The 16,908-nt window shown below is 35.8% G+C and overlaps 1 pseudogene; it reads left to right on the top strand.

Moving 5' to 3' along the window:
* LOC114278659 (organic cation/carnitine transporter 4-like) overlaps positions 1 to 16,908 on the top strand; it is a 60,008-nt pseudogene that overhangs the window by 43,002 nt on the left and 98 nt on the right.

Genomic DNA, 16,908 nt, shown 5'->3' with positions numbered 1-16,908 from the left:
TGGATACAGGAGATGCTTCGAGGAAGGAATGAAGCATTTCAGCGAAATTTTCGGATGTCATATGAGGTGTTCTTGATGTTGTGCAAGACATTAGTTGAGAATTACGGCCTCCCAGTACCACAACGTCCCCATGGTGTAGACGTAGTTGAGAGTGTCGGCATGTTCATATTCGTGTTACGAGGCTTCACGAGTTGGGACATAGAAGACCGTTTTCAACACTTGGGGAAAACAGTCTAGCGTCATGTAATGCGAGTTCTTAAAGTGATGAAGTTGTTCATGAGAGCACAATGCCGACCGACAAGGTCACAACACAGTAGACATCCATACTTAAGAGTCACGACGGAAATATTTCCCATTCAAAGTGAGGGTATTTATTTTTCGCACATTTAATTATGAACAGTAGCCACTTTCGGAAAGTAAGGCAATTTTTTTTTAAGTAGTAGCATTTCTCCTTCACATGATGTTGTGTGATTCTGCAGGATTGTATTGGCGCGCTTGACAGCACACATGTGGAGGCACATCTCCCGCCTCATGAGGCACCGCCATATTTTGGTCGTAAAGGACGGCACACGCAAAACATACTCGCAGCGTGTGATTTCGATTTGTGTTTTACTTTTATATCTTGCAGATGGGAGGGTAGTATACATGACAGAAGAGTTTTTAACGAAGTAACACAGGACTTAGCCAAACAATTCCCCATGCCAGAGGAAGGTTAGATGAATTACGGCTGGTTTTTTTGTTTGTATTAGTTGTGTGCATTTCATATTTGTAATCGACCACCATACTAATGCAAAATTATCGAAATACAACTAGGAAAATATTACCTTGTTGATACGGGGTACAAGAACCAAAAAGGGTTTTTGGCGCCGTTTAAGGGATGTCGTTACCACCAAGAACAGTTTCATGCAACTGGACGACCAAAAAATGCAAACGAAATTTTTAACACGGTGCACTCGTCCTTACGGAATGCAATTGAATGTACGTTCGGCGTATGGAAAGCGCGATGGGGATTACTACATAACATGCCGCGATATGATTTCGGGAAAGTGCAGGTGCCATTAGTTGGGGCTTTAATGGCAATACATAATTTTATACGCCGCAACTCGAGCAACGATGAAGCATTCAACCAGGTTGCGAATGCAGAGAATTTTACATTCAACGACATGCCAAATGTTGACAGTCTTGGTGACGATGAGGATGGTGAACCAAAGGGCGACGATGACGTACATATGGACGAAGTGAGGAAATCAATATGAAATGAATTAGTGCGACATCGCGTGAACTTGGGTTGTAATCCTGTTCAGTCTGTACGAGGTGATGGCAAACGAAATGAATGTGTAAAACTGTTTAAAGTGTCAAAAAAATGTAGGGTTCTGTTTGTAAGTTGCAGGTTCTTAAGGGCGTTTACCAGTTTGTAATGTGGAAATTAATTAATGTAAGAGCGCAATTTGTTGGGAAAAATTAAGAAAGTAAATATGTCATTCAATTATAACAATAAAAATAATTAACAAAATGTAATAATAATTTTTAAAAATTTGGTAGGGGTATTTTGGTCATTTGCAATAATTGTTTGGATAATTTGGTAATTGTTTGTATAAAAAAAATACATTTACTAATAAACTTGTAATAATACAAAAAATAAATTCCTAAAAATGAGAATAATAAATTTGTAATAATAAAAAATATTTGGTAAATTTTGGAAATTGTAATAATAATAAAAATAAATTAAAATTTGTTGGAACATTGTAATTAATTAATTCAAAAAGTGTTGACAAGCAAAAGGGCAAAATCGTAAATTTCATTAAAAAGGTAAGGGTATTTTGGTCATTTTAGAGTGATGTGACACTTTAAAAAATATTAAACTAAAAATAAAAAAAGTCAGCTTTTTACCAACTTTTCAAATCACCTCCAAAAAAGTCAAAAAGCTTAGTAAAAAGTAAAAAGTAAAAAGTAAAAAGTAAAAAGTAAAAAGTTAGGCTCCGTTTGGTGGAATTTTCAAAATCTAGTTCCACATTCCCTTTTGAGTGTGGTGTTTGTTTAGAGTTTTTAAATCATAATTCTACACTCATTTCTCAAAACTCAATTCAAAACATAATCATTACTTTTCAAAACTCATAACCAAACACATAATTCAAAACTCTTTTCAAAACTCCATTCAAATCAATATTTTAAAAATATTTTAATTTTGTTAAGATTTTAAATATTTTAATATTTAAATATGTTACAATTTTTTTAATTTTTTGAATATTACGATTTTAATTTTTTAAATTTTAAAATATTTTATAAAAATAAATTCAAACTCTATTTTATAAAAATATTTTTAAATATTTTAATTTTTTTGTTATGTATTTAGTTACGATTTGAGTATAGAGTTGTGAAAGTAGTATGGAGTTTCGAGTTATGTGTTTGGTTATGAGTTTTAAAAATAATTTTTTAATTGAGTTTTGTTTTATGTGTTTGGTTACGATTTAAGTGTAGAGTTGTTTTTAAATTTAAAATATTAAAATTTTAAATTATTTTAATTTTTTAAATATTTAAATTATTTAAATTTTTACGATTTAAAATTTTTGAATATTTATTTTAATTTTTTACTTATTAAATTTTTTAGATTATTTAAATTATTTAAATATTTATGATTTAAATTTTTTGAATATTTATTTTGAAAAAAAATTATTTCCTTTGTAGTATTTTCAATTAAAAAATTGATTAATGTTATTTTTTGTTAATAATAAATTTTTTAATTGAATTTTAAAAAGAGTTTGGTTATGAGTGTTGATCAAAATTTTCAATAATGTGAAAGTAATGTGTTTTGTTATGAGTTATAATAATTTGAATTAAGTTTTGAAACTCTTTTCAAAACTCATAACCAAATAAATTTTCTTACTTCACATGTCAAATCAAACTTTCAAAACTCAATTCTACACTCAATTCCACACTCAATTCAACACTTTATTCAAAAACCATAACCAAACAAATTTTCTACACTCAAATCATAATTCTAAAACACACAAACTCAAAATACAACTCATATTCTCAAATCATAGTTACAAAGCTCTACCAAACTGAGCCTTAGTTTTTTACCAACTTTTCAAAACACTCCTAATTCTAAAATTTTGTTTATATTTCAAGCTTGGTTGTTGTGAACAGGACCTGGGCACATTGGACTATTTTTTGCTGGTATACAGGTATGAGATAAAAATGCGAGACTAATATAAGTGGAGTTCACTTGTGGATTGTTCTGACAATTTTTAGCTGAGCGTATTTATGACCGGATCCTCGGCCGCACAAGCCTACGGCCATCCCTGCAACACCCCCAAAACGACGTCGTTTTGGGGGAAATTTCAATTTTTTCAAAAAAAAAGGCAAAACAGAAACCAGAGGGGAGGAAAAGAAGAGAGAGAGAGGAAGGGAGAAGAAGAGGGGGGAAAAAGGAAAGCATTCGTATTTTTCTTTGGTAAAAATTCCAAAGCTTCTCTCTGACGATTGCAATTCCAGACTCCAATCTGTATTTCCATTTTTCACCCCATCAACACACAAAACCCATAAAATTCAGAGCATCTTTCACAAGAAAAAGAGAAGGGAAAAAAATTCATTCGAAAAGAAAAGCAAAGAAAGTGAAAGAAAATGATTGGTTCTTGACTCTTTCTTGGATTCTCGATTGATCAAAGTATTTTCTTTTTTAATTTTTCTTTTTTTTTTGAAAAAAATGAAGCTTTGATTGAGAAAAGAGATGGGTACTGATGTGGATGTGTTGTGGGTTCTTCACCTCTGCTTTCTTCCTTGTTGGAACTGTAAAAGGTATGTAAAACCTTATTGTTGTTCCGTTTAATAATATTAATAATAATGATTTGAGTTTATTAGTTTCTAGGGTTTGCAATTGTCAATTGGCATGTATGAATGTTTCTAGTGTGGTTTTGGGTGTTGGCTGGTGTGGGTGATGATTGGTATATAGCATCAGGAATGAATGAAATATGCTGATACATTTAATTTTGAAATGGGTTTTTTGAATACTGAATAAAATTTCTATTTTCCAGCTTTAATTTGGAAGTTTGACTGCCTAATTCAGAGGCCACTGCGCCACCGGCGACTACGGCAGCGCCCTCTTCCTTCTTCCCCCCTCTTCTTCTCCCTTCCTCTCTCTCTCTTCTTCCCCTCCCCTTTGGTTTCTGTCCTTCCTCTCTCTCTCGTCTTCCCCTCCCCTCTGGTTTTTGTTTGCTTTTTTTTTTTTTTAAATTGAAATTTCCCTCAAAACGACGTCGTTTTGGGGGTGCCGCAGGGATGGCCGCAAGCTTGTGCGGCCGAGGATCCGGACTCGGGACCCCCAGTGGGGGGTGACCTCCAGCACCACGTGGGGCTCTCTCACAGCAAGACTGGAAAAAAATAAATAAATAAAAAATAAAAAATTTGAGCCAATCAAAAACAGTGGGAGTGGTGGGGGTCCAAAGTATTTTTCTTATGAATGGGAGTTATTCTGACAATTAAAATCTCACAATTGAGTTCTAGAGGGTTTTATTTATTGGGTGCTCTTGCAGCAAGTCTAATTGGTATTTTAGCCCCATTTGTTTGGAGAGTTAGAGAGGGGATTGGGATTGGGATTGGTAGTGGGGTGGGACCCACTAATATTGTGTTTGTTTTGAGAAATGAGGAAGGGATTGATAGTGAGCTTCGGATTAGGATGGGCCTCCTCAAGGGATTCAGATGGGCCTCCAGGACTTGGTATTAGAAAAATAGTTCGACGGACTAGAATTTTTTATTTTTATTTATTTTTTATTTTATTTTTTACATGTTGGGCATTTTTTTTTAACATTAATGTTTAATTTTTTATTTTTTTTATTAAGTAAAAATCATCATTATTTTATTTGTTTTATTTTTTTCTAGAAATTTTTTATTTTATTTTTATTTTTTTAAAATTTTTTACATGTTGGGCATTTTTTTAAAACATTAATGTTTAATGTTTAATGTTTTTGTATTTTTTTATTATTTTATATTTATTTTATATAAAAATAATTTAACAATCCCTGCACTAATAACTATCATCAAAACAAACACAATTTTACTTAATCCCCTTACTATCAATCCCCTCCATTCTACCTCTGAAAACAAATAAGGCCTTAAGGTTTTGTTTGGAAATTATATATTTTAGTCAAAAAAATTAAAAAGTTATTATAAATTATCACGTTATTTTTTTTAATTTTTGTGTATATTTTTCGTAAAAAGTCATCAAATTATTAAAAAGTTATTTGAATGAAATATTGCTTCAAACACTTCCCGTTTATGCTTTTAATGCATTTATATTTGCACATAATACTTTTAAATTTAAAGTCTTATTAACAAATGTCTTTTGGATAAATTACATTTTGAACCCTTATATTTTACACCAAATTTTATTTTAATTCTTACACGTGAAATTATGACTATTAACTCCCTCCACTTATGGTCAAATCTCACTTTGGTCCATAGAAATGAAATCGTGACAGTCAATTGCATTTTTGGTCAAATCTTACTTTGGTTTCTACACAAGTATCAATGTCCTATTTTTATTACTTCATTGTTTAAATCTTGAACAGAATCTTGTCATGTGACAAAAATGTGACTACGAAATACGAGTACATGAAGAAAATCATCCCTATTTCGCACCAACACATATTTTGTCTTATATGATAAGCACGTGAGAGTTATATAATACAATATACATAGGATCGTATGTTGAAAATTGAAACGAAGAGACAAGACAATAGGGCTTTTGAAATCAAAAAAGACTATAGAGAAATCAAAGAGTTACTCTTACACTTTTTTGTCTATAAGGAAGAGGAATAGACAGAAAAGTGTCTTATGTCGGAAAACAAAATTACGTTATTCCAATTGATGCAAAACCCTATTTCATCTTCTTAATCATTCACAATATGCGTTTTGTTTTAACCTAATACAGTTATAATTTAATGTAAATTTTGAGACAAAATATATATTGGTGGGAAATAGAGATGATTTTTCTCGTGTCCTCCTTTCGTAATCACATTCTTGTTGTATGATTGCATTCTATTAAAGATTAAAATAATGAAGTAAAAAAATAGATACATTGACACTTGTATAAAGATTAAAGTAGGATTTGACCAAAAGTGTAGGGGATTAACTATCACGATTTGATGTGTAGAGACCAAAGTGAGATTTGACCAAAAGTGTAAGGAGTTGACTGTCATAATTTTATGTGTAAGGATCAAAATAAGATTTGGTGCAAAGTGATGGAAAGTGTAATTTACCTAATGTCTTTTGAGGCACAAAACACTTTTCATTGTTCTCAAAACATTTTCACTATTTTTTTATTATAATTTTTACATAATTTTTAATATTAAAAAAAGTCTCAAGAAACACTTGTTAACATTTGTCTTAAATTTACAAGAATAATGTTAGGGAAACTTCTGCACCAAATTTATTTGTTAAGGTGTCATTTTGGATGTTGGCTAATTTGGTTTTTGGGCTAAATTAGTCACAAAAAAGTTAAAATAGACTAAAAAATTAATAAGATAAAATATCACATTCAAATCATATGGGTGGACTTTTTTGTTAAACTAGTCAAAGAAGACAAAATAGGTTAAAAAGTCAATAAGATAAAATATCACATCTGAACCATAATTATTTCACTTTTTCTCTCACAAAAATCAAAAAAATTAATCTAAACGAATTTTTTAATCTGAACTAAAATAACTTAAAAAATTAAAAAGTCAAAAAATCAACTCTAACTTCTCAAACGAAAGCTTAATCCGTCACAGTACAGAATATTTAACTTGATTGGAAGGTAGGCAATTGCACTGTTTGGGAAGTTGGGTTTTAGGTTTTTTTTTTTAATTTTTTTTCACAAAAAAGACAAATTGGTTACAAAACCAAAAAAAATAAATCCAAACAAAATATCACATTAAATTCCATAATCATTTCATTTTTTTCTCTCACAAACATCACATCCAATCACAAAAAAACTCTACTATCTTTCCAAATACAAAAAAAAAATTCTCAAATAATATCCTACAACTAAAAAAATCTACAAAAAAATTTACTTCTCAAACACTCACAATGTGTTACTCATGCTGCATATAACATATGGCATGACCTGGCCGGCCCGATCTATCAATTTTAGCCTGTCCTAGTCTGACCCAAAAATATATGAGTTTGAGCTGGGCTAAAAAGTAAAATGCCCGTTGGGCTACCCAAAGCCTTGTCCATTTACTCGTGATTCACTTTAAAATTTATATTGTAATTTCTAATTCTTTTTCTACTAAAATTTCAAATTAAAAAAAATGCAAATTAAGAGAATTAAGCCCATAAACCCATGGGTTGGGCCTAAACTGTAAGAATTTAGGTTGAGCCCACCCACGTGTGTCCCATTGAGTTGAGCTTCGAGCTCATGGTCTTGGGCTTGAGGCTGCGCTGTAAAGTTTAAGTTGGGCTACCTCAATTGGCACTTTTTAACTCACCAATTTGAGATTTTGTTACATTTTCTCTCACCAAATCTTGTGATTCAATAGATTTTTCACTCGATTTTCTTATCATTTGACAGAAAATAATTGCACCATATATGTTTTTTTAAATGGGGAGTGGGACCACCTTAATAAATCTAAAATTGTCATCGTTACATCATTTAGTATGAAATTTTTTCAGTGAACAAAAGGTCAAATTGATCAATGTACGACTCTATTTTGTTTTTTCAGGTGCTGGAATATTTGGCCACCCCTCCGACTCTATCCTAGGCCGAAAGGGCTCTCTAATGGTCGTCTACATTTTAAATGCCATATTTGGTTGCTTAACAGCACTCGCCCCAAACTTCTATACTTGTATTCTCATCCGCTTCCTCACTAGCTTCAGCACTGGATTGGCCTTTGTGCCTTTGTTCTCGCCATTGAGCCCGTCGGCCTATCTAAGCGTGGCGTTGCTGGCATGCCCACATTCTATTTCTTCTCCATCGGAATTGCCTTCCTATCTGGTATAGCTTACCTTTTCCAATCATGGCGTGCCCTCTACATTGCCACCTCTATCCCCTCCATCATCTTCCTTGTCATCATCCTCCTTTTCATCTCCGAGTCCTCTCAGTGTGATATGTCTGTTGCCTTGCTGCTTTTGGGAGTGGGTCATGCATGAGAATAGGAACTGTTGAACTGCTGCCTCCAGAATAGGAATTAGTTGGAGATTATTTTCAATAACGGTTGTAATGGTTGCCTATCCTTCCACAATTCGTGCCACGTTTTTATTTATGGTTGTTGCATCTTGTAGTTGGTGTGTTCTCATTTGCCTTATAAATGCCTGGGAACTTTTGGAATGAAAAGGCAGTTAGTTACAGTCTCAAAAACCTCTCTCTCTCTCTCACTCCAGTCTCTATTCTTCTAAGCCTCTGTTCTCTTCTTATACAAAATTCATATTATTTGGTATCAGAGCTAGGTTACATGGATACGCGGCCCAAAAGCAACGCTGCGTTTCGCAGTGAAGTCAACGAAGCATTAGCTCGTCATGAATCCAACTTCGACCAAATCTACAGCACCCTCCAAACTGTTTTGACAGAACTCCAGACCATGCGAGTCTCGCAGAACACCCCTTCCATCGATAACCCATTTGCCCCAGCCGAAACCTCTCATAACCAACCCCTTTCCACTACCCACAACACTCCAGACCGAAATCGCAACAACACCCAGACCGAAACCACACACACTTGAAGCTATCATTTCCTAAATTCAACGGAGACGATCCAACGGGCTGGATCTTTAAGGCTGAACAATACTTTGATTTCAAGAGTGTTGCTCCTAACCAACAAGTTCAGCTTGCTTCTTTTCACCTCGAAGGCATAGCTCTCCAGTGGCTTCGATGGCTAACCAAGTTCAGAGGTCCATTAACTTGGAACGAGCTAACCAAGGCCCTTTTGCTCTACTTCGGTCCCACCGATTATGAGGATCCCTCAGAAGCCTTGACCCGCCTCAAACAAACTTTGACAGTGGCTACCTATCAAGAAGCCTTCGAGATGCTCTCACATCGTGTTGATAGGTTGCCCGAAAATTACTTGATTGGGTGTTTCATTGCGGGACTCCGTGACGACATACGCCTGGATGTCAAACTCAAGCAACCCCACACCTTGGCCGACACCATTGGAGCGACACGGCTAATTGAAGAGCGCAATGCTCTACAAAAAAAAGGGAATAGCTCCTTTCGTCCTCAAGTGGCAGCCTTCACCCCACGGTCTTCTCCAAACAACACAGCTGGTGTTCTAGGACCCCCACCCACATCGAAGGTGGGTCAAACCTCGGCCAATGCTCCAGTTCTAGTTCGACGAATAACTAGCCAAGAGGCACGCGAACGTCGCGAAAAAGGACTGTGCTATTATTGCGATAAGAAATTCACTCCGGGTCATCGCTGTCAAAGACCCTAGTTATTTATGATTGAAGAGTCACCAATCCTCAAACGTACCATTGCGATGGACCCTCCCGAAGAACCCGATATGGCCGAGCTCCTCCCTGAAATCTCATTCCGTGCAATAGCTGGGACGACACATCCTCAAACATTCCGGGTGGTAGGTAAATTACAAAGTAAAGTAGTGATTGTCCTCATTGACGGGGGAAGCACCCACAATTTCATTGATCAAGCCATAGTCATGAAATTCGGGTTGCCCGTAGCACGCGATCAGAAATTGCAAGTAATGGTGGCCAATCGGGACAAAATCGACTGCGATGGACAATGCCTTGGGCTCACCCTCCTCGTCCAAGACTTTCCAATTCATGCAGATTTTTATGTTCTACTTGCAGCGGCCTATCAAGTGGTCTTGGGAGTTCAGTGGTTGGCCACCTTGGGTCCGATTGAGACTGATTACAGCCGTCTCACAATGTCCTTCCAGCAATAAGGAAAAGCTTGTATGTTTCAAGGCCTTAAGCAACCTACACCCATTGCCTTGAGTGATAAGGAACTTCTCTACCTCAATGCCACAGCCTTATTCTTTCAAATCATTCCAAGCCACGAACCAACTTCAGGCAAGGACCACCCCGTCGACCTCGCCCAAATCCTCACTGAGTTTGAGCATGTCTTTGCCGTCCTCAATACCTCGCCACCAAAATGAACCCACGATCACCACATACCATTACAACCAAATCAAGAACCAATGAGCATCCGACCCTACTGATACGCTTATTATCAAAAAGCAGAAATTGAAAGGATGGTGAAGGAATTTCTTGACTCAGGTTTGATTTGGCCCAGTACCAGCCCATTTTCTTCACCGGTATTCCTCGTCAAAAAAGCGGATGGAGGTTGGCGGTTTTGTGTTGATTATCGAGCTCTCAACAATATTACAATCAAAGATAAGTACCCGATCCCGGTCATAGATGAACTCCTCGACGAATTACATGGGTCCAGGTATTTTTCGAAACTTGACCTCCGCGCCGGATACCATCAAATACGGGTTCAAGAGGCTGATATACACAAAACTGCTTTTTGCACGCATGACGGACATTACGAATTTTTTGTTATGCCCTTTGGCCTTACAAATGCCCCCTCCACCTTCCAGAGTTTGATGAACGACTTGCTACGACCTTACTTGAGAAAATTTGTTCTGGTCTTCTTTGATGACATCTTGGTGTACAGCAAAAATTGGGTTGATCACCTCGGGCACCTCCGTGCAGTCTTTCTTGTTTTATCCAGCAATCAGTTGTTTGCCAAACAATCTAAATGTTGTTTTGGTGTGTTACAGGTGGCATATTTGAGACACCTCATTTCATTTGCAAGGGTGGCCGTTGATCCCGCCAAAATTAGTTCAGTTCTCGAGTGGCCAACTCCCACTTCCACCTGGGGTGTTCACGGCTTCCTTGGCTTAGCCGGATACTACCGAAAATTTATTAGTGGATTTAGAGAGATCGCTGCGCCTCTCACTCGCTTATTATCCAAAGATGGATTCCATTGGACTTCTGAGGCCGTCGCCGCTTTCTCACAACTCAAACAGGCCCTCACATCTCCTCCAGTCCTACGTTTACCAGATTTTTCACAATCCTTTGTGATTGAGTGCGATGCTTGTGGGGTGGGCATTGGGGCTATTTTGTCACAACAAGACCAACCCGTAGCCTACTTCAGTGAAGCTCTCAAACCATCGGCCTTATCTTTATCGACCTACGAGAAGGAGATGCTAGCAATAGTGCGGATCACGACACCGGCACAAACACGGTGGTTACCAAAGATCCTTGGCTATGATTATGCCATTGAGTACAAGAAAGGAGGAGAGAATTGTGGCGCAGATGCTCTCTCACGGGTTGGCGAACTAGAGTTCCTCGCCGTGTCCCTGCCCGTTGCCGATTGGTGGGCCACACTCCAATGTGAGGTAGCCAACGATCCATTCTATAGTCAATTTCTGGAATCAATTCCATCACACCTCCAGCCGCAATACTTTTTACGTGATGGGGTTCTTTTCAAAGGAGAATGCATTTATTTAAGTCCTACTTCGCCACTACTTCCAGCAATTTTGTCAACACATCACTCGTTACCAAGTGGTGGACACTTTGGCTATCATAAAACATTGAGCCGCATTAACGCAAGCTTTACTTGGCCTCACATGCGAACTGCAATCAAGGAATTCATCAAAAATTGCGATGTCTGTCAACGATGCAAATCTAATTGCTTGCGACCCGCTGGCCTATTACAACCATTGCCAATACCAGCCAAAGTATGGACTGACATTTCCATGGATTTCGTAGAAGGGTTGCCGCTGTCCCAGGGTAAAACTGTCATCATGGTGGTCGTGGATCGCTTGACCAAATATGCACATTTTATTCCACTCAAGCACCCCTTTACTGCCATCACTGTGGCTAAAGCCTTTATCGAACAAATTGTTCGACTTCATGGCATGCCAGCATCCATTGTAAATGACCGAGATAAAATCTTTATGAGTTTATTTTGGAAAACTTTATTTCAGATCCAAGGTACAGATCTTTGAATGAGTTCTAGTTATCACCCACAAACCGATGGTCAAACGGACGTGGTTAATCGCATGCTCAAGCAGTATCTTTGGTGCTTCACACATGGGCAGCCAAGAAAATGGATGGACTGGGTTGCATGGGCTGAATATAGCTACAACACTTCCACTCACTCGTCCACCAAAATTTTCCCTTTCGAGGCCGTGTACAGGGTACCTCCACACACTTTACTTTCCTACATTCCAGGCACAGCAAAAGTTCAGGACGTTGACGACCTCTTGCGCAACCGAGATGACATCCTTAGCGCATTACGCCGTAACTTGACTGTCGCTCGTGACCGAATGAAATCCCAGGCTGACCGACATCGACGAGAGCTTGTTTTCGAGGTCGGTGATTTTGTGTACCTCAAACTCCAACCATACTGGTAGAAATCAGTGGCTTTTCGCAGCTCTATGAAGCTCTCACCTCGGTTCTTTGGCCCTTATAAGGTTCTTGCTAGAATTAGTCCTGTGGCATACAAGCTCGAGCTGCTAGAGGGTTCTCAAATCCACAATGTTTTTCATGTTAGTCTTCTCAAGAAACACGACGGTCCCACCACCATTGTTTCCCATCAACTTCCGCCAGTTTCGGACACATCCGAGATCCTTCCTCAACCTGAAGCCGTGTTGGACACCCGTATTGTTCAAAAGGGACGTTACCGCCCCAAAACCGAGATTTTGGTTAAATGGATTGGGGCGCCAATTTAGGATGCAACCTGGGAGAATCGTTGGCGTTTTTTGAAAACTTACCCTGCCTTTATCCTTGTGGACAAGGATAATTCCAAGGGAGAGGAATGATATGTCCGTTGCCTTGCTGGTTTTGGGAGTGGGTCATGCATGAGAATAGGAACTGTTGAACTGCTGCCTCCAGAATAGGAATTAGTTGGAGATTATTTTCAATAATGGTTGTAATGGTTGCTTATGCTTCCACAATTCATGTCGCGTTTTTATTTATGGTTGTTACATCTTGTAGTTGGTGTGTTCTCATTTGCCTTATAAATGCCTGGGAACTTTTGGAATAAAAAGGCAGTTAGTTACAGTCTCAAAAACCTCTCTCTCTCTCTCACTCCAGTCTCTGTTCTTCTAAGCCTCTGTTCTCTTCTTATACAAAATTCATATTACAGTGGTTTCTCATACGTAGGAAAACCAATGAAGCCATGAAAATCATGCAAAATATCGCTAAAGTCAATGAAAAACATTTCTCAAAAGATATCTCCCTTGCCCTTGACGAGGAAGCCAACAAACCCACCACTACCAACAAGGTCAATAATTGTGAAACGCATAATAAGATGACATTCCCATTTTATAAAAATTACTTTACTAATTAATATATCATAATATATAATGAAATGATCTCAAATTATTTAACATGTTACTTTATAACATTAATTTTATCAAAATGAATTTTATTAAAATAAACGGTACATGTTATTCTTTTTTCTTTTATTAATTTAAAAAATTGAAAGCTATGTATTCTTTTTATTTAGTATATTACATCAATCAATAAAATAATTTAAAACAGTGACTTAATTGATTACAAATTAAGATCTAATTAAAGGTTCAAAATTTTAAAAAACAATATAAAATAAAATAATGATAGATTTATTTATTTTTTTCTTCATGAAATTCTTCTTTCACTACACTTATATAAGAAAATTAACTTAAATTAGTTATGGGCGAATTACACTAACAGTTCATGTAGTTTGGAATTTGTGTCACTTTGATCCTTAACTTTTCAATTGTGATAAATTTGACCTTAAATTTTAAATCTTATTCTAAATAAGTACAATCAAAGATATTTCCTTTGCAAATAGTCCATTTCAAAGGCAAAATCGTCATGCAACTTATTTTGTGTTGATTACCTTGTATGTTGTTTAAAATGTAATGGTCTTATTTTTAATGAATAATGCTAGCACTTTCTTGGTTATGAAGTTCTGTTTGGTTTGGTTTTCAGAATCTACTTTTATTAAAAATTTCTAAGAAATTAAAAATTAAATTGGTGAAAAAAAATTAAAAATATATCATTCTTATATAATTTTATCTTTTAAGAGAGTAGAAATAATATTTTTATATTTATTTTTGTTAAATTAGTTTTCATTTTTTTTTAAAGTCAAGCACAGCGACAACTTTGATATCATTATTAAATCAATGGGTAAATTACATTTACCTCTCCTGAGGTTTCTGACAAATACAGGGACCTCCCCTGTGATTTGAATAATTATAGTAACCTCCCCTACTTTACCTGACAATGTCAAGATTCCCCCAAACCGTCAATTTTGCACAAACAACGTTACTTTCCTATACAAAATGACCATATTACCATTTTATTTAAGCTCGAAAAGACAAAAACACCTTTGATTGTTAACCATCTCTCCACCATATTCAACTTCTTTTTTTTTTTTTAAATTTGTTTTTCGTTTTTGTTCTCTCTCGTCAGATCAAAACGAGAGAGAAGCTCCTCATTGCCGGCGCCATTGGGGCATCTTCTTTCTCTTCTCCTTTCAGTTGTCTGTCATTTTCTATCCTCCACCTCCGCCTTTCCTCTTTCTCCTTCTTCTTCCTCCACTCCCTCTCCTCTACCGTTTGCCATCTGCTTTTCTTCTCTCCCTCTTCTTCTTCTTCTTTTTCAAAACCCTAATCCTAGATCTATGGTTTTGAGAGTGATGGTAGGCAGTGATGGAAACAATGTTGGGTCACAATCTAGGTTTGGGGCAGTTGGTTGAAATATGGGTTTTGATCAGAAAAAAGAAGAAGAGGAGCATGAGAAAGAGGAGGACAGAAAGGGGGTGAGTTGTTTAATAGATTTGTGTGGTGGGTTTGGTCATTTATGTAATATATATATATATATATATATATATATATATATGTTTGATTGAATAAAAAAAAAAAAACAGAGAATTGAATCAATATATATATATCACACACACACACATATATATATATATATATATAAATATCTTACATATATATACCTTTATGTATTTATATATATATATATATGTTTGATTAAATAATAATAAATAAAAAAACAACCGAGAATTGAATCAATATATATATATATATCAAACATAAAATAGAGAATTGAATCAATATATATCTCACACGGTTTGGGGCAGTTGGTTGCAATATGGGTTTCGATCAGAAAAAAGAAGAAGAGGAGGAGTAGGAGAAAGAGGAGGACAGAAAGGGAGTGAGTTGTTTAACAGATTTGTGTAGTTGGTTTGGTCATTTATGTAATATATATATATATATATATGTGTGTGTGTGTGTGTGTGTGTGTTTGATTGAATATAAAAAAAAAAAAAAAAAAAACAGAGAATTGAATGGGTTGCTGCAATGGTGGGTTCTTACATATATATACCTCAGCGTTTATGTATATTTTAATCTCATATATATACCTTACATATAATCTCATATATATATCATTTATGTAATGGATTACATATATATTTTAATCTCAAAAAAAAAAAAAAAAAAAAAATGGGGGTGAGTTCTTACATATATATACCTTTATGTATATTTCTGATTTTGTGGCAGGTGCTGCAATGGTGAATGGGTTGCTGCAATGGTGCTGCAGGAGTAGAAGGTAAATTAGAAGGGAGTGAAGCTGTGGAACTTGGATGGATTAGAAGGTAATGAGGGTATTTTTGACATTTCATAATTTATAATGAGTGACATCAGCACTCTCTGTTAGATCTTTTAACGGCAGTCACGGTTTGGGGGAATCTTGACATTGTCAGGTAAAGTAGGGGAGGTTACTGTAATTATTCAAACCACAGGAGAGATCCCTGTATTTGTCAGAAACCTCAAGGGAGGTAAATGTAATTTACCCTAAATCAATTCATTAAATCAAAAAAATTCAAAATTAAAAACATTTCATATATTCAATATATCGATTACACATTAAAAGTGTAATGGTCATCCCATGATAACCACAAAAAAATATCTGTTAATAACAAAAACAATCAAATATTACATGATAACTATCTAATCAACAAAAACAACTACTCATTATATGATCATCATTAAAACATATATTAAAAATTAATTTGGTAAAAAAAAATAGAAATGTAAAAGATTTATCATTTTTATATAATTTTATCTTTGATGGATGAAAATAATTTTTAAAAATTCAAAAATGATTTTTTTGACATTTATTTTTGTCAAACTAATTTTTATTTTATCAAATTGACAGATTTGCTCTTAAAATGTAGTATTTGTTGTTTGCAAAAAAGAATAATACCTTCAATTATCTTTATTTAAAATGAGATTCAAAACTTAAGATGAAATATATCACAATTAAATGGTTATAAACTAAAGTGAAACAAATTCTAAATTAGTCGCCCATTAGTTATATACAAAAACTAACTCAATTTTTTTATGCACATATCCTGGTCCGTGAAAAAAGTCGAAGCAAAAGCTGCAAACGAGGCGATAACAGGTTCTGTCATGGACGTAATTCGATCGCCCCTGACCCGTGTCCAGTTATTTCTCTCAGTCGCCATTAACTTCTTGTGCTCGGTCGTTTACTATGGGTTGAGCTTAAACGTCGTAAACTCGGAACCAATCTGTACATGAATGTTTTTCTTAATGCAGTTGCAGAAATGCCAGCATTTTTACTAACCGCGCTTTTATTGGATAGGTTTGGGAGGAAGCCATTGGCGATTGGGACGCAATGGTTTAGCTGGTTGTTTTGCGTTATAGGGGGTTTGATGGGAGGGTTTGGGATTTGGAAGTCGCTCAGGATGGTTTGTGGCATTTTGGGGATATTTGCGATGGCGGGGAATTATAATTTGTTGTTTGTGTATACATTGGAGTTGTTTCCCACTGTGGTTCGAAATGCGGCACTTGGATGCGCCACACAGGCGGATCAGATGGGGGCAATATTGACGCCGTTTGTGGTGGTTTTGGGATCGTGTTTGGGGTGTGTGGCATTGCCGGGGGAT

This window comes from Camellia sinensis, chromosome 7 (assembly GCF_055761805.1).
Source record: "Camellia sinensis isolate YWXY chromosome 7, ASM5576180v1, whole genome shotgun sequence".
NCBI lineage: Eukaryota > Viridiplantae > Streptophyta > Magnoliopsida > Ericales > Theaceae > Camellia > Camellia sinensis.
The sequence above is the reverse complement of the archived record's forward strand: the minus strand, read 5'-3'. Positions and strand labels throughout refer to the sequence as shown.